The 22,824-nt window shown below is 36.1% G+C and overlaps 1 protein-coding gene across 5 annotated transcripts in view; it reads left to right on the forward strand.

The window, feature by feature from the left end:
• The window catches only part of bbg (big bang), a 753,080-nt gene that overhangs the window by 51,356 nt on the left and 678,900 nt on the right, over nucleotides 1-22,824 (forward strand). For 2 of the 5 annotated variants that reach the window (XM_067756832.1, XM_067756834.1), the window contains exon 1: nucleotides 7,864-8,361. The exons of 1 other annotated variant lie outside the window; for it this stretch is intronic. The gene's annotated coding sequence lies outside the window, so the exon portion shown is untranslated. Of the gene's footprint in view, nucleotides 1-7,862; nucleotides 8,362-22,824 lie in introns of those variants that run through there. 2 more of the 5 variants (XM_067756836.1, XM_067756833.1) reach the window with 2 other exon arrangements.

A 22,824-nucleotide genomic window follows, 5' to 3' on the forward strand; every position in this document is an offset into this window, starting at 1 on the left:
TGGCCAAAACAGTGCCATCGAAACTGACACGAGAGGTTTCAGGATACCTTACTATCATTAGCACAATGCGGCATATATTCTACCCCATGAAGGATCGAATCGAAGGACGGAACAGACAGTTTCTGATAAGTTCCCAGAAACACGACGAACGAAACAAGCAATCTGAGCGACCCTGTCTTGTAGCCATTTGAAGGAACATTTCCGTAAGTCTTAATAAGGGATTCCTAATTAAATAAACTTATCCATTCAGTCCACAAGGGCATGAGGTCACTCCTAGCCTCAGTGGGTTCGATCTGGAAACTTTTGCTTAGCTAGAATCAACTCCGACAAAGCAACGTACATATATCTTTCATGTAATATATTTCAATGACACCAACCATTTTGTCCCTGTGGTTCAGTCCTATTGAAACAGCCTGTTTCCATGGTATTTCCTAACTGGGGTATTTCCTAACTATTTGATGAGTCGAAGCACTATTAAAAGAACAATAGCCCGGAGGGCACTACATCGTTATCTCTGCTTTGTTATTTTTAAGCCGGGATATTGCCGTTCACACTTCGTTGTTGTCATGTGAAGCAAGGCCTTTTTCACGGGCGTAAAACTGGCAGACCCAAGTGCTCAAAAATAAGTTTAAGTTGTTTGAGAATTAAGTGCATTTTAGGTGCTATTTAGGGCCACAAAAGATAATTGAGGTGCTCATTTGGTTTTCGAGATATTCGCAAAAAAGCTTGACGTTAAGCTAGCAGACCCACACTTTTTTGCGAATATCTCGAAAACTAAACGAAAACCTAAATTGTCTTTTGTGGCCCTAAAAAGCACCTAAATAGCTCCTAATTTCGATATATTTTTTATTTAAAATAAAATTAAATTTAAGTTGTGGGTCTGCTAGCTTGACGTTAAGCTAGCAGACCCACACTTTTTTGCGAATATCTCGAAAACTAAACGAAAATCTAAATAGCTCCTAATTTCGATATATTTTTTATTTAAAATGAAATGACATTTAAGTTGTGGGTCTGCTAGCTTGACGTTTAGCTAGCAAACCCACACTTTTTTGCGAATATCTCGAAAACTAAACGAAAACCTAAATTATCTTTTGTGTCCCTAAAAAGCACCTAAATAGCTCCTAATTTCGATATATTTTTTATTTAAAATAAAATGAAATTTAAGTTGTGGGTCTGCTAGCTTGACGTTAAGCTAGCAGACCCACACTTTTTTGCGAATATCTCGAAAACCAGATGAGCACCTAAATTATCTTTTGTGGCCCTAAATAGCACCTAAAATGCACTTAATTCTCAAACAACTTAAACTTATTTTTGAGCACTTGGGTCTGCCAGCTTTACGCAGGTGCCTTTTTCGACATTAGGGGTTTCATTGTCGGGTTTATCATTCTCTACGCTACCTATCATGCTCTGTATGTTGTTCCCCAGGTCGCCACTATTGGTGTGGCAGAAGGTTGCTCCCATTTTAAAATCTTCCATGACCTACCGCAGGATTCTCGGGTCGAATTTTCGATTCTTTCCCTGTTAGCTAGCATCTGAAGTTGCTCACACTCACGCCTTCCCGCCTTGTTGTTGTTGTATTAACGATAAAAATACTCCGCGCAGTCTTTGGGTAGTGTAATCGATGTTGATGGTCCTTTGCCGGATATAGATCCGGTACGTTCCGGTAGGAAAGCACCATTAGGTACTAGTCCGACCATCTCGGGAAGGAATAATATGACCACATTAAGCCTTCTAGGCCATACCACCCTCCCCACCCCCTAGTTCCATAAGAAACTTGGGGTCGCCAGAGTCTCGCCTGCTTAGTATGTGTACGATAGACTCATATTTGTAACCGGATTCCCCTCGCGTATGTGAGGTTGACAAATGGGTTTGGAAGCTTTGAAGCTGTAAAGCTTTGTATTGCGCTTATCAACCACTTGTGTCCCCGCGTACTTCAATTGGGTGTGTAACAACATGATTTGATTTGATTAACATTAGTGCTGTTGTTGTTGTTAGCTTTGGTTGCGGTAAAGTGAAAGCGCCATCTTGATCAATGTAGAATCTTGATTTTATCTTAAAAGACAAGCGTCACGAGTGTGACTTGCAATTAATATACGAACAGCTATTAGTGTACAGGTTTGTTGCTTAAGTCTTTTATACAATTTGGCTGTTGGTAATTAAATACTAACATAATTTTGTATAACAAAGTTATAACGAGTTGTATTTTTGCAATTTCTTATGCAAAGCTAATTAATAAACAATTGTAAGCGTTTAATATTGCTTAAAGCTTCTAATTTTTTCACATAAAATGTGTTTATTAATTTTTTTCAACGATTTCTTTGAAAATTTGCTTCAAGCATTTGTATTAAGCGCATGCAACTCTAATCTTCAAACAAATTGATCATAAAAATCAATAATGCACAATTTAATGCTTCACTGATTATGATATTTGCATATTTATTTTTTAATATTTAATTCAAGTCTGCATGCAGCAGTCATTTGTTATGCTACATTTGCTTTGCGGCCGAAATGTCAGGCGTTGGTTTATTTAATTTGTTGTAATTTTTTTGCCATTTTGTTATTATTGTGCATAGTTTAACATTTTATTTCGGTTGCATGTATGCTTATTATTATTTTTTAATGTTTTTATTTCTTCTTCTTTATTTATTATTTTTCGTTATTTTTTCATGCCATTAATGCAGCATTTGCAAATGTTTCTATTTATTTTCGAATATGAATTTTTCATTGTTTTGTGCAAGAAATCGCAGCGCACCTATATTTTTTTGTAGCGCAGTCTTTAATGACATGCTTTCATGTTTTTTTATTTTTATATTCCATATTCATTGGTATGCCGTTTTTTTTCGTAGCTCTAACTACTCTAAGACATTCCAATTGGAGTTGAGATAGTTTATAGTCTCGCTAGCTAACGCCAGCTTGCCGGTAGACCTTGAATGCAGCTTGTTCATATTTGCTTAAGCACCATTTTCATTTTGCTTGTTTTTTATATTTGTTATTATTTACATTGTACAGTGTACTCTCTCCTAACGGATACTTCTCTTAAGCGGACACCTCTTATAAACGGACAATTTTTTCAGTACCAAAAAAATCCTTAAGCATTTTTTTAAGTTTTTCCCTTTTGAGCGGACAACCCTCCCATAACCGAACAGCTTACAACACTTTTTTTTCATTTACTCTTTACCATATTCGTACAGCTGTTGCTTATTCACTAATACGTACATGGATGTAGGGGAATCCCCTAAATACGAAGAACCTGTTTTCAATACAGCAAAAAAACATAAAAATGTATGTACCTATTGCATACACGTAGTTAGTATCTTCTTGTGTGTGTACGTACGTGAATCGCAATGCCTAAAGTAGTGTTGAGTATTAAAGATAAAGTTAATGTCACTGAAATTCATAAGAAAGAAAAACTAAGTGTACGAGAGTTGGCAAAGAAATGTAAGATCAGCAAAAACGCAAGCTGCTAGCATTATCAAAAACAAAGATCAAATTTTAAGTTTGTGGGACACTGACGTCAACTCGGGGAGAAAAAGAATCTGCTGAAGCCCAAAGGCCTTAATATTGATAAATTGTGCTACGAATGGTTGGTGAAGGCTTGATATAAGAGCATTCCTCTGTCAGGCACACTTATAAGGAGCAAAGCTAAAGAAATTGCAGTGAGACTCAATTACGACGATTTTAGTGCATCATCTGGCTGGCTGGAAAGCTTCAAAACAAAAAACTAAAAGATTTTTCTTTAAATCAAGGCGACCTTAGGGGCGTTGAACTGCTAATTGATATTCAACTACATCTTCAAGATATTGAAATTAAAGGAAAAACTCGCCAAGCGAAAATTTCTGACTTTTTTAAATTATTTTGATTGAAAGCTTTATGAACCTCCTAACTCAGTCTTATTTGTATGTATTAATATCCTTGTTTTGGAAATGAAACTGTTTAAACATTCATCAATAATACTTTTCTCATAAGCGGACACCTCTCATAAGCGGACAAATTTGGCAGTCTTTTAGGTGTCCGTTTAAGAGAGAGTACACTGTATATGCATTTCAACTCTGCGAATTTTACTTAATTAGTTTTCATGCTAAAAATGAAAATATCTTAAATCATTAATTATTTTTATTGACACACGCAGCAGGTCAAATATTTTTAATTTTCAATTTAAATTAAACAAATTTTTTTTACGCATTAGCGATATTTTTTGATGTGTTATCCGTATTTGTTTGACTACAAATCGATAAGCCGTCGATAATGCTGCTAGCGATAACAAACCGCTAACACTTCGGTAACATAGCGTTAATTTGTCGATAACACACCTATAATACTTCGTAAAAAACTCGATAACTCGCAAACTACAACCCGATAATTCGTCGATAGCAAGTCGATAACACGCCGATAGCTCGTTTTTAACAAATCCATAACACTACGATAAGAAATCGATAAACTTTGGTTGATCATATATATTTTTTCTAATTGCTGTTTTTATGTACGGGTCCCTTTTTCGTTCTTATTTGGAATCCAAATCTATAAATAAAGTTTTGGTTGTAAATATGGAGATTCGGGCTATTAGGGAGCTTTGGGCAATTTTGGTCGCAGTGCTTTTGTTTTAGCTATATTTTATTAAAATAAGTTGTTAAAATAAATTGTGTATATTTGAACTGCATTACCGGCAGTTGCTACCATACGCCAGATGGCAGCGCAAGCTGTAAGTTTTAATTGCTTGATAGACCAGCTGTTGATATTTGATAAGAGGCTTTTATATTGGTTGCGCAAGATGCGCACAGGTCCGGCTCGTAAATCAATACTTTTTTGAAAATTTTTTTGATAAAAAACGATTAAATTGGTATACAGCGTGATTTATCTCCGAGAAGATTTAGGCCAAGCTTCCTACAAAAATTTTATGGCGACCCCGAACGGCAGCTGCAAGGCAGAGAATATTCTGTAAGCAGCAAAGATACATATGGTGCATTCGCGACTGACATAAAGGCGACGCCGCTTACAAATCGATAACTCATCGATAAAAATCGTTAAACCGGTTTTAAAAAACTGATAGCTCATTAATAACGATAAAAACTGTATAACACTGCGATAACTCACCTATACCTCGTCAATAACACGCCGACAAGAAATGTATAAAAAACCAACAACTTGTCGAAAAGAACTGGGTAACACGCCCTTAACTCGTGGAAAACAATCCGATAACTCGTCGTTAACGGTAGTTATCGAAAAATAACTGTCAACGCTTTCGGTTCCGGCTTCAGTGCTTGCTTCTCATCTTTCTCTTAATCTCCCCTCTCTTATTTCTCTCCTTATCTTTAATTTCCTTTCCTCCCAACACTCCTACACTTCACTCCTAAATTTACCCTACAATGACATTCTGGATGCCTAAATACCGCGTACTACTACCACGACTACGCTTACTTTAGGACTACATGTGATGCCGTGAGCAAAGATGTTTCCAAATCGTTAATTAGAAGCAAACGAAGGTGGGATCATCCACTTCTAGACCTCCCTCGATCGCATCATAGTCGAGATGAATGCCTTAATGGGAGTTTGGCTGTCCCAATCGATATTAGACTTTCATCGCGCCATGACAGATATCTCGTCAACCTGTTTACGTTCTAGCTTAGAGCCATCTGTGCACCAGAAAACAGATTCGTGGCAGTGAAGAGTACCTCAGCCTTTGATTATATTGAGAAATGAAAGAACTAAAGCCCGAGCAAGGGGCAGTTGTTGGCATAAAATAGTCTGTCTTGTGTGGAAGTAGCCGAAATCGTAAAGCCTGATCAATCGCTTTATATGTTTAGCATTAATATCAAAGACACCAGCACGCTGTGGAACAGAATTGACTTCACACTTACCTTTGGTAGATAACTCATAGGAAGAAGGGCAAGCGTCTGGGGAAGTGTCTCGACGACCTTAGAGTTTTCTTCGTCGCCAATAGAATTAGGATATGCTAGAACCAGGAAAATTTTCTCAAGAAGCTCAGCTCCGTCATTGCACGCAATAATTCTTTCAATACAAGTCCCAGTTAGTGCGTCTAAGGTTTCTCAAAGATATTCTACTGGGTTATACTTCACTAACAAAGAAGAGTATAAATAGGTGATCAGAGAAGAAGTGTTCGGTGAGAATACTTTACCCAAGACTCGATTAAATAGTTCCCTAATAACAAGCATCATGTTCAAAACTTCCGCTTTTACCACTATTCAAAAAGGTGTAACCTTCTTTAAACATGTATAAAGAGCAGTCAGCGTTGTTACAGCTGATATGGATAAGAAAGAAAAACAGGTAGTCAAGGGGCTGTATACGTTTTAAGGAGTTGCCAACCAAGTTTCCTACCTCAGGTACCCTTGGCGAATCCTGTTTTTGTAGAAGACGATGCTCTCGCGACCCCAATTTTTTAAGGGAATATCAAATTATCCACGGGCTAGTACCTTAATTGTGCGAAGTCTGGCAAAGGTCCACCAACACTGATAAAACTCCCCAAATTATTCGGCGAGTCTCCCTGTCGCTACAAGAAGAACTAGCGGATAGGATAGGCCAACAATTCGGTGATTACTGGCAACCCTTCCATCTTCATCACCTCTTCCACTATCTTCTTAACCTTCTCCTAACTCACAAATTGTCAGCGATATTCTCCAATGCAGGTTCAATAAAACTTGTATTTTCAATCGGGTTGGCCAAAAGGACATGAGTGCTAGAGGCGTTGGGTCCACATTGCAATTGAAAATATGACTGATGTCACAACATTTGATGTAGGACATCAAGATGCCACAAAAGTTCTATATAAATTACGGGGTGGATGAATGCTTAGATCTAACCCAGATGCAATCATTCACGTGACACACTGACAGGAGTATTATCGTTCTCAGTATTTTCTTTAGGAACACACAACCTCTACAGCCTGCTTTTACTCATTCCAACAGTTGATCATATAACGGTCAATAGTTTAAAGGCTTGTAAAATTCGTTATTTCCATCAAAGAAAGATTAATGGTAAGCGTTTTGTTTCGCTTAATTAAAATTTGTTATGGGAACAAAATACATGTAAGTAGGACGTACTTTACACTATCATAAGACTTGGAGAAAGAAGGCGAGTGATAAAAGCAAATTCATTAAACATTTGATAATATCTAAAACAAATAGTTATAAAAAAAAAAATAAGAAACTATCAAGTAATGACAAAAAATATTTAAGAAAAAAATAATAAAAAAAAACCACACAAGCAACAATGAAACACGTCACTACATTTCGCTCACTTGCAAGTAGTCTCTCTTTACGAGCTCTTTATGAGTTTGAGCACCAACTTACACGCTTTGTTCACACTCAGTGAGCTTAGTGAGTAGAGTACTTTTGTTTTGTTTATTTATTGAATATCTAAGCAACAACGCTCAAACAAATTCAAACTCTCAAATCCTTCTCTAATTGTGTGCTAAGCGGGCGCGGTGTCTATTTTCATTCAAGTTTAGCCAGACGTTGAAAGCAGCAAATGCGGCCGCACCAACACCACACCGCACGCCGCACGCCGCACGCCGTTGCAACGCTTTCACAATTAAATGCGTACAATTATTTATTTATTTTTTCTATTTTTAAACTAAGTTAAATGATTTTTGTTTATTTTACATTTGTCCACCTTAGTTGTATTAAATTTTAGCGCTCAGGCGTTTGTGGATTGTTTTTTTTATTGACTCTGACGCTCCAGCGCGCGCTCTTCTCACACTAAGGCACCGCTGACTAACTAGTTTCTTAAGCCGCTTAGGTGACTTTGTTAGTAGCTATCAGTCTCAACAAAGTCTCAGCAGCAACTTTTACGTCGCCTGTTTCATTATTCATTGCTTGCTCTTGTATGGTTTTTGTTGTGGTTGTTTATTTTTGTTGTTATTATCATAGTTTTACTCATGCATTTTTTCGATTTGTGTGTGTGTGTGTGCTTGTAATTGTAAGCCAGTTTGCTGCCCAGTCTCAAGTTTCAAGTTAACTTTGATAGTCAGCAAGCCTTTCAAAGCAAAGCTATAGAGTAGCTGACGTTTTGCCGGTTAAGCGGCAAGCGTTTGTTGAGTAGCGCTGCTCCAATAATATTTTTTACCAATTGTTGTGTATTTTGAGTTTTGTTTAGGCCATTGCGCGCAGTTAGAGTTTGATACGTTGCGTGTGCAAGACGCGTTCGTTGTTCGCTTAAAATTATTGAAATTTTTATTGCGAATCGTTTGTGCTTATAGATTTTTTTGACTTTTTGTTTATAAATAAAGAGACGTATAATTGTTTTTGTTATTTTTTTTGTTTTATTTGTGTTTTGTTTATGTCACCATTTTGGTATCGAAATCGCGCTCGAATTCAACTATGCGTTGCTAAGCATTGAAACTTGTAGGTGTGTGTGTAATGTATATGTTTTTAAAATTTTAAATATTATAGAGATGTGCAGCTTTAAAACCTGCTTCGAATTTCTGTTTTTTGTGTTTCAAGTTTGACATATACCGTTAGAATGTTATGTTTTGGGAGCTGCTGTGCTAAATTTGTTGCTGAAGCAACTGAACGTAAATTCGACGTTGAAGGCGTTTGAATAGAAAAAAGAAACTGGTTCAAACCCAAAATTGTTCAACTGTTAAAAAATTTTAAAACGAATTTATCAATGTTTTGCATAATTCATGTTCTGTGTTAGAAAACATCTATAAAGCCCTAACACAAAACAAAAAAATACATCAAACTAAAAAAATTGAAAAATACAAAAAAATTGTAATTAAAAGAATGTAAAAAAAAAAAAAAATAAAAAAAAAATGTGTAAACTTTACTCCTGAAAAAAAAAAATTTGATGAGAAAAACGAAAGAAAAATATGAAACCAATTTTTTAAACAATACTCTTTAAATAAATTAGAATTAAAAAATTAGTTTATTAAAATTTAGACAAAAACTGGTTTTGACTTGGTAAACTTAAAACCAAAAATAACTGTTTCAAAAGATATACGCAAAACGTTTACACTTGTTAGAAAATATCAAATAAAACTCCTAACAAAATACTTAAAAAAATAAAAGTTACACAAATTAAAAAACTTTTAGAACAAAAAGAATTAAAAAAACTAAAGAAAAAAAAATATGAAAAAGGAAAAATATTGAAAAATTTATGTTTTTTATTTAATCTTCCTGAAAAAAAAAAATTAAAAAAAAAAAAAAGTTACACAAATTAAAAAAAAACTGTAAAGCTAAAAAATTTAAAAAATGAATAAACTGTATGAAAAAGGAAAACGATTGAAAAACGTTTGTTGTTTATTTAATTTTTCTTACAAAAAAAAAAATAAAAGAAAAAAATATAAATTTTTTTTAACTAATGCCACTGAAAAAAAAGGATTAAAAAAGTTAGTTTCACTTAAAAAAAAAAATGTTTTGACTTGGTACATATACCTTAAACATTAATAACTATTCAAACATTATACATAACACGTAATCAGATTCTTAGAAATTATATAATTGAAAAAAAAAAAAATAAAAATAAAATAAAAAAATAAAAAAATTAAGAAACAAATCGAAAAAATAAAAAAATAAAAAAAAAATTTATTTAAATGTATCCAAAAAAAAAAATTGTTTTGACTTGATATACCAAAAACAAAAAAATTTCAAACAATATACGCAAAACGTATCCAAAGTCTAAAATATTCTGAAAAAATAAATTAAAAAGAAATCGCCATAAAAAAAAAATAATGAGTCAAAAATATTTGTTTTATTTACTTACTTACTTAATTGGCGCTTAACCGTCTAAACGGTTATGGCCGTCCAACAAGGCGCGCCAGTCGCTCCTTCGCTCCGCCAACCGGCGCCAATTGGTCATACCAAGGGAGTTTAAATCGTTTTCCACCTGGTCCTTCCAACGGAGTGGGGCCGCCCTCTACCTCTGCTTCCATAGGCGGGTTCCGATAGAAACACTTTCTTGGCCGGTGCATCATCTTTCTTTCGCATAACATGGCCTAGCCAGCGCAGCTGCTGCGTTTTAATTCGCTGGACTATGTGGATGCCTGCGTATAGCTCGTACAGCTCATCGTTAAATCTTCTTCGGAACTCGCCATCGCCAACGCGTAGAGTTCCATAAATCTTTCGAAAAAATTTTCTCTCAAACACTCCCAAAGCCACTTAATCTGCTGTTGTCATGGTCAATGCTTCTGCCCCATATAGCAGGACGGGTACGATAAGTCACTTGTAGAGTATGATTTTCGTTTGCCGAGAGACGACTTGCCTACCTAGTCCAAAGTAGCATTTATTGGCAAGATTGATTCTTCGCTGGATTTCAGTGCTGATGTTGTTGCTAGTGTTGATGCTGATTCCCAAATTCGTTTTATTTTATTTTATTTACATAGAATAAAAGTGTTACAGAAGAACTCATAACTTTTATTATTTTATAAATTATTTCATAAAATTTCCATAAACCCTTCCATCAAGTCCTCCAATTTTTGCAATGTTTTTTTTCCAGTTTTTATTTTCTTTTAGCAATTTTTGTATTTTCTAAATTTTAAAGCAAAACTGTTTTCATTTCGAAAAATTCGAACAATTCTAAAATTTTTATGAAAATGTCAAAATACATTCCTAGGATTTTCAGAAACTGCGAAAGCCATTAACTATTAGCCAAATAGAGGCTACACACGCTACGTCTGACTCGCGAGTCAGCTGCGTACATGTTGACTCCTCCTTGTCAAATGTGAACTGATTATCAAGAGTCAGTCAGAGTCATGTCGATGTGATTAATATTAAAATATTTTCGAGATCGTGGGTAGAAAAAAGAAACAAATTTTAGACAACTGCTATAGCTCGTTGCATAGATGCATTTCGGGGCAACTAAAATATTTTCACTAACATATCGAAACTTTGTCTTGACTAACACTTAAAGCTGGAGACATTGGTGCTTTATCGGTAACCGTATCGGTAACCTTATAACAGCTGATTCGACCAACCTTATGGGTATCAATGCAATCGATTATTGGTGCCGCTAAGGTCGTGACCGTATCGCAGCCAATCAATTGGTTTTTGGTTTGCCGCCGTAACGATAAACAGCTGATTACGTTAGGGATACGACTACAGCGATACGATAAACGGCACCAATGACTTCCGATTAACACCATAAAAAACTGCATACTCGAATCTTCGGAATTCGTTTGATTTTTAATAATTTTTTGGGTTACGATGTTGTTGTATTTCTCCAGCTCTGCTGAGTACATTGGTATCTTTAATACTGAACTAGACTCCTGTCTAAGAGTTTTTGGAATTTCTAAGGTTTACAGAGGCTTTGTCTCTTCGTCTTTCACGTTAGATGGATGTTCAAAGTAGTGCTTTTTAGAGCAACCAAATTATAAAAATTCGTATCCAGCAACATCGTTACCTAGGCCTCGCAAAGCGCTTACAATAAATCCTGACATTCAAAGATATTCAGGTGTAAAGCCAAGGTAGAGCAAAGCGCTTGAAATTCTTCAAAACATGTAAGGAATACTTTTAAACTGGCAAAAGTCATAAAGAAAGAGGTGTACTCTGACCAATATAGGGATCTAACGATTTACTTAACATAGAAATACTCATAGAGAAATTACTGCTTAGACTTCAAACGATCTAGGGAGACCAGTCGCCTGTAGAGTAGTTTAAAAATGCACATTCTCCATCGAGAGATGATCTGAAATAGCCAATAGACAATACTAGCAAGTCCTTATGAAACTGAAGAAAGCAATTTTTCGTAATATTGAACAGACTGAAGGGTTTAAAGTCAGTTACCCTACAATCAATTTACTTACGGAGAATGGTGTGGACGAGAGCGTTTTAGTAACATTGGGATGTCTGTAGAGTTAAAATAATTTTATAGTCACTGGATACTGCTATCACAGTTTAAAAACATATTTGCAAGCACTGTGGCACAGTACATTATAATGTTGGAATAAGTGGTGCCATAGTTGAGTGGATTTGAAGGCTTAAATCGTCGGCTTCAAATGAATTATTCCCGTACATGCTCAAATCTTTGATAGGTGCAAAATATTATGTCATATGCGGCATTTCTGGAGGCGTTGTGGTCTACCTACCGCAGATGGTCTCTACTGCAAGATCAGCTGCTTGTCACCAAAGACTAAAGATCCATTAGAATAATATATTTGCTGCTCAGAACCCTTGAGAGTTTAATATATGCAAATATGCAGCGGGAAATGCATTCCTAACCATAGCACGCCTACATCAAAGGCAAGCCGGCAGACTGTGCTTGCCACATTCATTCAAAACGGGCGATGACATCCTGCATTGACGAGTTGAATCGGATGCTTTTAGATTTGCCTCACAATAGAGCTTTTATGACGCCAGGAAAGCTGAGAAAAAAGGCTCTTCACAAGACAAGGGATTGTGAGCGTTGGTCGTCAATCGACTGCTCGGACGGTTCGCCGAGGGACACGTCAAATCCAACATATACGCTGATGAGGTTAAAGGAGCTCTTTATGGAATCGGGTGCTTTACAATATTTGTAAATGCCGGGCTTATGACTTAGGTTTGACCGTCAATATGGGAATCTTCTCTAGAATTCATAAGGCCTGAATTTCCCTACACCTCTTGGAATTCGGTCGGCGAGCAAATTTCCAGTAACAATATGGCCACCTTCAGTCTATGTGAGGTCCTTACGGACTATCTAGTTCAATCTTCCTAGCCTTACTTTTATTGTGAGGCACCGTTTAAAGAACCATCGCAAATAGTGTGAATGTGTGTAATTCAGCGGAAAACAGCAACAAAAATTAATTAGAAATTTGCATATCTATACGTAAAAAGAAAACCCATGCACATTTATATGCACAATGTATAAGTGCCTTCAAACAATGCGTACATACACACATATGTATCTATGTACCTAACCTCACATATTGCCCACAATATTAGCGCTAGCCTCTAACAACAAGCAATTGTAATAACGGCCAAAACAGCAACAACGGCATCTGCGCTAGCGGTTTTATCATCGGTTTCGACATCGATAGTCATCGGAATTGGCAGCAACGACAACAACAACTACAATACGCGGTCGCGTTGCCGAAGACCGCGACGTTTTGATTAATACATTAAAAAATTTCACTGTTGCAATGCGGCAGCGGAGATGTTGGATGTTGCTGTTGCATGTTGTTGATGTTGCTGTCGATTTGATTACTAGTGATTAGTTGTTTGCAGCTTCGTTGGTGCAAAAATACAAAAAAAAAAAAATTGCAAAATCAACAGCCGCTAACCACTTTCCGTTCACCATTCACTTAAATCGACGTGTGTGTGTAAATGCGAAAATAACAACAAAAATTTAAATAAATTAAAATAAAAATACGGAAAAATTTGCTAAATAACAACAACAAAAATAATAAACAAATAAACGTGAAACTTGAAAATTTCCACATAATGAAAAGTTGCAAAACAATGCGGTAATAGAAGAGCAAAAGAAAGAGGAAACCTGAATAAAAAATAACATAAGTATTGTAAATTGATTAAGGAGAAATCAGTAGAAAGAGAAAAAGCATTAGACTTAAAAAATAACAGAATAAACAATAACATAAAGAATAACATTAAAAAGAAAAAAATAAAAAAAAACGAAAAAAAATGATACATTTACCTTAATAATTATACCTTTCATGAACATGAAATGGTATACTAATTTTGGTCCAATGTTTGTAACGTTGAGAAATATAGAAGATAGACTCACTCAGTAAACCGAATTGATCAGGGCGACGAACTGAATGATATAGCCATGCCCGTCTGTCTGTTTGAACGCAAACTAGTCCCTCAAATTTTGAGATATCTCAATGAAATTTGGCACAAGGATGTATTTTTGTATTATATTAGACATTTGTCGGATCCGGTAGGATCGGACCACTATAATATATATCTCCCATACAACCAATCGTCAGATAAGACGATTTTGGTCATTCCTGCCGAAATTTAGAAAGTATAAACGTGAAACTCGGTGATATATATTTTAATATATCATAGAAGATATTCTGAAAAAATCACTGTGATCGGAGCTATATATAGTTATATCCCATACAACCGATCGTTCAGATAGAAATATTTTTGGCAATTTCTCCCTTAATTTTCAATATAAAAACGTTAAACTTGGTGATATTTATTCTAATATATCATAGAAGATATATCATTTCGATTGGAGCTGTATATAATATATATCCCATACAACCGATCGTTCACATTAGGGGGTTTTTTGTCATTTTTTTATATATATCTTAAAATCGTTTAGGTATGTACAACTGTTCACTATATATTTCTTATCTTATACAGCGCATTATTTGGAGATTACGAATGGGATAAGATTATTGTTCAGCCCCATTCATGAAAAGTATGAAGTTCCGTCCTTACTAGTTTTTTATGTATTTTCCGTCTCATTTATTTTGAATCAGCTGTTTACGTACTGTCATATAGTGCCTCCGAAACTGTTTTCAATCTGTTAGTTCAGCGGCCACTGCCTATGAAACTAGTTTGACACTAGCGCAGGCGTTCCACTGTTACTTCAGTGCAATAGTCCAAACCGTTCTTATCTTAGTTCACATTTGCTTCCTGTCTCTGTGAGCTGCCTACATACTCTAAATTCAACCCAACCTATGGCAGCTTCTTTTCTCTACAACAATTTTCTTGTTAAAAGCCAGTCAGAATGTTTTGCCTGCAGTCTACTATGTCATAATCTAGTTAATGCTAAAAGTTCTGGTAGCTCCGTAAGAGTGGATAATTTATTTTCTGATGGCAAGTGGCTTCGCTGAGATCGGCAAAAAAATTTAAGCTTAACCTAATATTCTATAACCACGAATAAGAATTTAAAAGATGTTTCGGTTTTCATTTAGCAGGGCGGACTATAGTAAGCTTAGGACGGTACACTGAAAGAAAAATACTGGTAAAATCAACCGAAATACGGGTCAATTCAACCGAAATTTCTGTCAATTTTTATCCATTGCAACAAGATGTTGAATCAACTGCGCACAAATCGTTGATTCGTAATTGACCGTTTTAGTAGTCAAATGAACAAAAAAAGTTGTTGCGACAGCTTTGTACGAAAGTACCTATGTTGCCATATAAACACATACGTAAATATGTGCTAGATATACATTAAGCTGGATTGGTTTGCATGGACGAAAGTTAACCCATATCGCGCCATCGATTTTTCGATAGGTTTTGGGCTCAGAAAAAAAGTTCCACTAAGCATACCCAAAAAAATAATTTTCGAGCCTGCAAAATTTGAGTTTTTTGACTTTTTTTTCTTTGATTTTTAAGGTTTTTTCATGACCTACTTAAAAATTGTTCATTTGATTTTAAAATTTGCATGTATACCCTGGCCGACTCAAAATTGTCCGCTAAAAACCTTGGCGATAACAGTTTTTTGAAAAAAAAAAAAAAAAAAAAATATTTTTTGGGTTTTGAGGAGTGTTTTGGTGAAAAAATTAATTTTTTCGCCATTTTTTTTTAAAGGTTTCTTCAGAAACGTGCAAAAGTGTTGCAGATGAAAACGAATTTGCCTCAAGTGTTGCAGATGAAAACGAATTTGCCTCATAGTTCCTATCCCACTTAAAGTTATAGTGGTCGGATCCGGTCGATTCCGACAAATGTCAAATCCCCCATCAAAATATGCCTGCTAACCAAATTTCATCAAGATATCTCAAACATTGAGGTACTAATTTGCGTTCAAACAAACGGACAGATGGACGGACGGACAGACGGAGATGGGTAAATCAACTTAGCTCGTCCCCTGATCATTTTGGTATACTTATTGGTGGGTCTAACGGAAACATATGGGGTATTCCATCCCATTTCGACCAATTTTTAACCCGACCCCTTTAGAATTGGCTGAAAGTTTTTCTTCTTTTCGAATCGTTTCGTTTTTCAGAATTTTTTCAAATTTTTTCATCCAACTCAAAAAAAGTTATAAATTTAAAAAAAAAACACCGTTTTTGTTTTCAAAATGCTATAACTTTTTCAAAAATTGACCGTTTGTGATCTTTCTTTTTTTAAATTTGTTTTTAAATGTACTTTTCGGAAAAAATACAAAAAAATTTTTAAAGTTTTTTTTTTTTTAATTTTTCAGTTTTTCGAGATTTTTTTAAAAATCAAAGAAAAAAAGTCAAAAAACTCAAATTTTTTTCCTGAGCCCAAAACCTATCGAAAAATCGATGGCGTGATATAGGTTAATAAATCGCCCCAGCTTAATATAAATACATATGTACGCACTTCCAACCAAACTTCAATTGGGCGTACATCAAATATGCTGGCACACTTTAAACATTATACACTTTATTATTTTGTTTTATTAAACGCACTTTCACAAAATTTTATATTTTATAATTTATTTAATTTATAGTTTTGAACTTCGCTTTGCAAATAGAAATGAAAATAGTAGTCACAAAACTGATTCTCAATTCTTTCAGTTGCAGCTCAGCTCATTCTCAGTTTCTTCTCTCACATGTAGTTGCCACACTTGATTGTTTCCAACAAAACTTGTAGTATACATGTTTCCATAATATTTTAAATATAGAACTTGTAAGTTATAGAAAAGTAATAAATCAAATCGCAGGAAGGCAATTCACCACCGGAGTAACTTTACATGTAATTCGGCAAGTTTAATTTTCGTAACACTTTAAGTTGAAACGATTCCAAAACAACTCAAACTTTTATGTTGTCGGAAACATCAACATTAAAAAAGGATGTTTTTTTATTATCTTATTAGATTCGTTCGCGTGAGTGAAAATTCGTAAAAACTTGAACAAAATGTTACTAACTTTTTTAAAAATCCTGTTCATTCAAACAAAACTTTTTCAGCAAGAGGGCGCAATTTTGCATTTCGCTTGGAGAAGTTGCAAAAGTGTACCCGATATCTCATAATTTTTTGCACAGTAAATTCAAAAAAGGGTTTTTCGTTTTGTATTGATAACTGAAGAACTAGTTTTTTGTTGTTCTCCGATTTTGTGTGTTTTTTTGATTTGGTGGTTTTCTTATTTTGGTGTTTTTTTTTTAACAAGTGGTACCATCGTAGTAGAGAGCGCAGTGAGCGTAAAATTCTCTTTGAAATTTGCTCATGTATTGACTGTTGATCGCTGTTGAAATGACCAGTGAGATCAGTTGTGTTAACAGAAAAATCAGTTAGATTGATTAGGAATCTGCCAATTTTACAGAATTTTGTTAACTTAAAACGACAATATCTCTTCTGTTGAAATTACTAAACTAATTTGTTCGCTTGAAAAAGAACTCGGTCGAATTAACCATAATTCGATCAATTTCACCGAATCTCCCTTAAGTCAAGAACAACAGAACCGATTTGTTGATTTTACTAGTGCCATTTCTTTCAGTGTATTATCTAACAAAACTTGCCAAAAGGGGGGTACACATGTGGAATAATATGACTTGCGTTTTAACTATGCTGCAATAAGTATTTCGTACGTAGGTTTCTCGATCTCGTAGTGCACTGCAACATCACTATTCATTGAGCTGGCGATGATGGTAGTTCGAAAGATAAGTACCCGAAATGGGCTTCAAGCTCTTACCCTTTTAGAACATCTTAAACAAAATAATGACTAACCGGTGTCATCACAGGTCATTGTGCTATCGTACCAACGCTCCGACGGTGGCGAATATCAACAAGCTCCCTCTGCATAAGCTGTTAGGATGAGGAAGAGGAGTCGATCTACCACTTTCTTTGCCGATGTCCAGCGCTTCAAAGAAGAAGGAGCAGATTTGTGGGCTCACGGTTCTTCGACAGCCTGGCAGAGGTTGGGAAGGTGGACGTCTCGCTTCTTCTTGGGCCGCCACCCTGCACTCACTCTGGGCACTCACAATGGACAAAAATGTCTCCAAGTGGAAGTGTGGGTAATACCCACGCACATCCTCTTAACCTAACCTAACCTAAGACTTTATTTGTTAGAGAGAGATGCAAGTTTCAATTGCGATTCCACTCACCGTGAATACCACACCATGAAAGCTCATAAAGCGAAAGAAAAAAAGGACTAAGACGGGCACTCATTCAGCAAAATTTGTGGCTAAAATAGCTCAAGTGTAAATCCATCATCAAGTTTTCGCAGTATTCTAAAGCGTCCTCGGCACTACTATAGGGATTACGATATAAGCTGAGCATGTACAAGTGGTAGCAAAAGTTTAAAAGCTCTCCAAGATTTAAAAAAAGAGTATCATAGGAGTGCTAATTATTTTTCTTTTCCCGAAAAGACGGAGAGGAACGTATTATTACAAACTTGAAAATTCCCCGAACCAGTGAAACAGGTTGAATCGAGTTAATTTGCCTTATTTGTTTTATGCCGCCTTTTATAGTCTGGCTACTATAATTTTTTTACTTAAAAGCTGGTACTTCGCTCTTGAATCTTCGTTCACATGTCTCTCATTCACTCACACTTTTCTCACTCGCTGTTACTATTGCTATCTCTTTTCATTTTGAGCACTTATTTACGTGCGCGTATCGTCATCCCGTCGTTAAAGGCTGGGAATGAAATTGGATGGTGATGTCGGGTACTCTATCAGATTCGAGCAGAAGTGCCACCTATCGGAAAAAGATAAGACCTTCATATATAGGCTGGCTTGGAAAGCGCAAAAAAGGCCATCCAGCTAAATTTGTCTCGGCGCAGATATTGAAAGGCACAATAAGATACTTTGGAGGTGGCCGTAAATTGACTGCATGGTCTCCTCTGCAACTTGGAGTTTTACCTAGGAACTCGAGCATCTTTCCGCTTGCAAGCATTACAGCACTTTCAAATCTCTAATTGTTTCTGCAAATCCCAAACTGGCACGCTAATGGCCATCTACTGCCAAAGTAATTTAAATGCAAGTAGCTTAGCAGATGATCTTCCTACCCATTTGGGCGGTCTAAGAAACAGACACAATCAGATGCGAACGCCACATTAACGGGCTTCTCACTATCGCGTTCTTAATCGCGATGAAGGTCTGCGTAGCACCCTTCAAATGTAGTCAGCACTCGTCAACTGCTTCCTGCCCACAAAAGGATAAAATTTTAAGTATGAAGATAGAGATAGTTTTTCTTTTAAAGACGAATTCCTAAAAGGACCTCGAATGAAATAATGGAAATCAGGAAAAGTTATAACTAAAAAATTGGTTTTCTTAAGAAAAGTTGATCGGAAAACAAACCTCCAGAACCAATCTCTAAAGATTATATTTAAGCGCAGCCATCTCCCACTGCAATTTGTTGTTCTTGTTCGAGAATGCTTTCTTCTTTTGGTTTTATTTCGCCCAATTCACTGCAGTCAGCTTTTTTCTAGCAAGTGACAGCCACTTGCTGCAAGTAACTGTAAATTTATGTAGGTACAATGTTGTCAGGTCAGTTGTTGTTTGCATTTCGTTTTTTTGTTGTTGTTTATTGTTAGCTTCACCGGGCGCTGGTAACACGCGTTGCTGTGCCCATTTGCGCTCAGTGAGTTCGTCGCGTGCGCCTATCGTGTAGCAGCATCCAAGAGCATTAAAAAGTGTTCACTTTTTTGCTGTTTTTATTGCTTTTGCTGTGGAATTTTTATTTCACATAAGATATTTTTTCTTTTTTTTTTTTTTAATTTTTTTATATACATCGCTTTGGCTGCATTTCTTTCACCATTTTCTTAATGCTGTGACCAACGTGTGACGACGTAGTATTTATGTTTGTACGTATGTGTGTTTGTATGTAGTTTATGCTACGTGTATCTTTAGTTCAAGTTTCATGCCACACATTTACTGTTCGATCAAGTTCATTGTGCGTTGACAATATCGACAACATTTCTTTTTTTTTGGATTATTGTCCACCATTTCTCTATAAATTGTTGTATTGCAATCACTGATTGCTTTCATAGTTTTTGTTTTTGCTGCTGTTGTAGTCATCGACTTTCACATCGTTTGCAACATTCATTATGGCGAGTGTACTTGCCACACACATTTTATCTTTTCATATAGGCTGTGAACAAATCGTTATGTTTTAATGCATTTATGAATACTTTAAATGCCACATAAATTGCTGGCGTTTTCATTAATTGCTGCATTGTTGCTTTGATACAGTTGACTGTGATGTGATGTTCGATTTTCAATGAAATTTGCACTAAAGCTTTGTTTTTGTTGAGATGTTTGTAAAGCCGTGAGTCTATGATATGAATTAGAAATAATATTTACTTTTGTTCCCCCAACGGCTTAAGGTTTTAGTATATACAGTAGTAACTCGATTCTTGTACGTAATGGAAACCGGGCTCGGTGCACGTTTTGAGGTTGTCGCAAGTACCAAGTTTTTTTTTCGTAGGAAATGAAAGGTAATTTTATGTAAGAATTTGATTGGAAAATAAGTTTGTTATTTTTAAAATGCATTTTAATTCAAAACGCTTAAGTTCAATTCGTTCATATACATTTTTATATATAAAAATCACGTGTCACTATGTTTGTCCGCGATGGACTCCTAAACTACTCAACCGATTTTGAATTTGTTTTGCACCCCGTGTGTAGTTTAATCTAACTTGAAATATAGGATAGGTTATATCTCAGTTTATATTCGCAATATTATTTTATTGCAATTTTTTTAAAAATGTTTATACGTAATAATAAAATGTTACGTATACGCAGCGGTACTCATACTTTCAGGTGGTACAGATATACTTCCGTGTAATTGCTTGGTGTTTAATTAAACAACCTGCTTATCAATAAAAAATATTATAGCGAATGATATCAAGTATAGCACATCACCAGGCCCGTCGAGAGAGGGGTGGGGGATTACCCCCGGACCCGGGGTTTCTGAGGGGGCCCGCGATTTAGAAGTACTAAGACATTTTTTTTTAATTCAGGACAGTCTTTAGTTGTTCCATGTGCAATTTTTAAGCCGAATTTCAAAAGCAATGAATATCTGCATTTCGTTTTAATATTATACTGAAGTGTGAAAAATAAAAATGTATATATATATATAAAAGGAAAGGCTAAAATGTGTGTTAGTTGGTCGGCGGTGTTTGAAGAGATGCGTCAGTCGATTTTGTTCAAAAGTGGACCAAGGTCCCCTAGAATGTGTTTATAGAATATGGATAACAAATGAAAGCTGTTGATGAGTGCTTTAGTACAGAGTAATATATTATACCGCTGGGTGACTAGGGTCTCGAGATATAGGCCAAAACGTGGACCCCGATACCCCTAGAATATGTGTGTGCACTGAATATGTAATGGAAAAATTTTCTATGTTGCAAGAATCGAGGTGTGCAAGTACTGAGTATGTGCACGAATCGAGTTACTACTGTATCTAAGCCTATCGTAAAAGCAGACTGAAATCCCGGTTACCAAATCTGGCGTGTACATCAGTATTCAGAAGCAGCGAGCTGTGATGCGTATACCTTTTGGGAGGTTTTCAAATAGGCTGCGAAATTCGTGGTGAAGTTGTTGAGCAACCGGGCGAATATACCCATAAAAGGCGCAAAGATTAAGAGTAGGATGGGTATTTTGTAGAATTAGAGAGGTAAAACAGGGGAGAGATACTGTTATAGGTGCTGGGCCTATGGACATACAGAAGTGCAAAGCGACTATAGACAGGTCAAAACATTGAGGGAAATGCGATCAGGAGGGCCATAAGGCCGCGAACTGCTCAAACTTATCGAAATGTTTGTTATGTGGGGCACAACATTCGGCAGGCAGTTTAGATGCCCACAACGGGAAGGAAGCAACCAGATTGCCATATGAGATTGTTGCAACTCCATATAAACCACTTTGAAGCGGCCCAAGACCAAGGAGGATTTGACATAGCGGTACTCTCTGAGTTGTACAGAAATGATGATAATACGTAATTAGATCCGTATGTTTTGGAACACCGTGACGTTAAACCATATTTGGCAGATATCCACTTAAAGCTATTACATACATTGTCCAATTGTCCATCTTAAATAAGTTCCTTGCATATGCACAATTTATGTACATGACTCACAAAGATATTTGGTAAAAATATCCTTTATGTCGAGGTGGAGAGATGATAGAAGTATGCTGAGAGAGCGGAGAGAGAGGTTGCCATATACATATACGAGCTAAAGAAAGAGGCCACGAAACGTACTCGACCGTTTCTCATCCAACCCGCACTTCCTATATCTCCTATCTCTGATTTTACAGCGCATGACACCAGAAGGCAGTGGTCAGTCAGAATACCCATTACGAGCTTACAGCCCCCCTCTCTTCAATGATAAGAGAAACTTTATTAGTCTAAGGATGTAAGACCTGCATATGATCTTCGACACTTTGTAGCTGCGTGGTTGGTTTCGCGCTTTTCCTGCTTAGTCGATCATGTGCAGCTCTCGCCTTCTTTTAAACTTCCCCAATATGGGCTATGACGTTTTAGGATCATCGACTGGAACCCATTTTTACTCACACGATAATTATGCAACTGTCAAACAATAAACATTATAATAATATCTGTCGCTAGTTCTTATATGACATTAATCCTATCCACCATCTCATAGTTATTGGGATTTAATAAAATTACGATCACTGATCGTAAACCGTAATACGTGCCCTGATTGGAACGTCTACAGCACGAGCATCGAGGGATGCGCCCTGTTTAGCTAGCTCATCCGCATTTTTATTGCCATCTATTTCCATATGCCCAGGTACCCAATGATGATGTATATTTTTCCCTATCCCGATTTTTTCGCGGGGTTTGCTTACACTCTAACACTCTTTTAGATGTTGTGCTGTGGGATATTATATTCTTACTTGCAGCTTCGCTGCAGTTTAAACAATTTTCTCCAGTGTTTCTTCTACTTTAGTGCGGCAGCTTGTTAGATTTTTTTATTTCCGGAGACTCCACTTTCCAATAGTTTTGAACCATCGGTACACACGTGTATCGCCTCATCTGCCATTTGAG

Source organism: Eurosta solidaginis, chromosome 5, assembly GCF_040869045.1.
Source record: "Eurosta solidaginis isolate ZX-2024a chromosome 5, ASM4086904v1, whole genome shotgun sequence".
Classification (NCBI taxonomy): domain Eukaryota; kingdom Metazoa; phylum Arthropoda; class Insecta; order Diptera; family Tephritidae; genus Eurosta; species Eurosta solidaginis.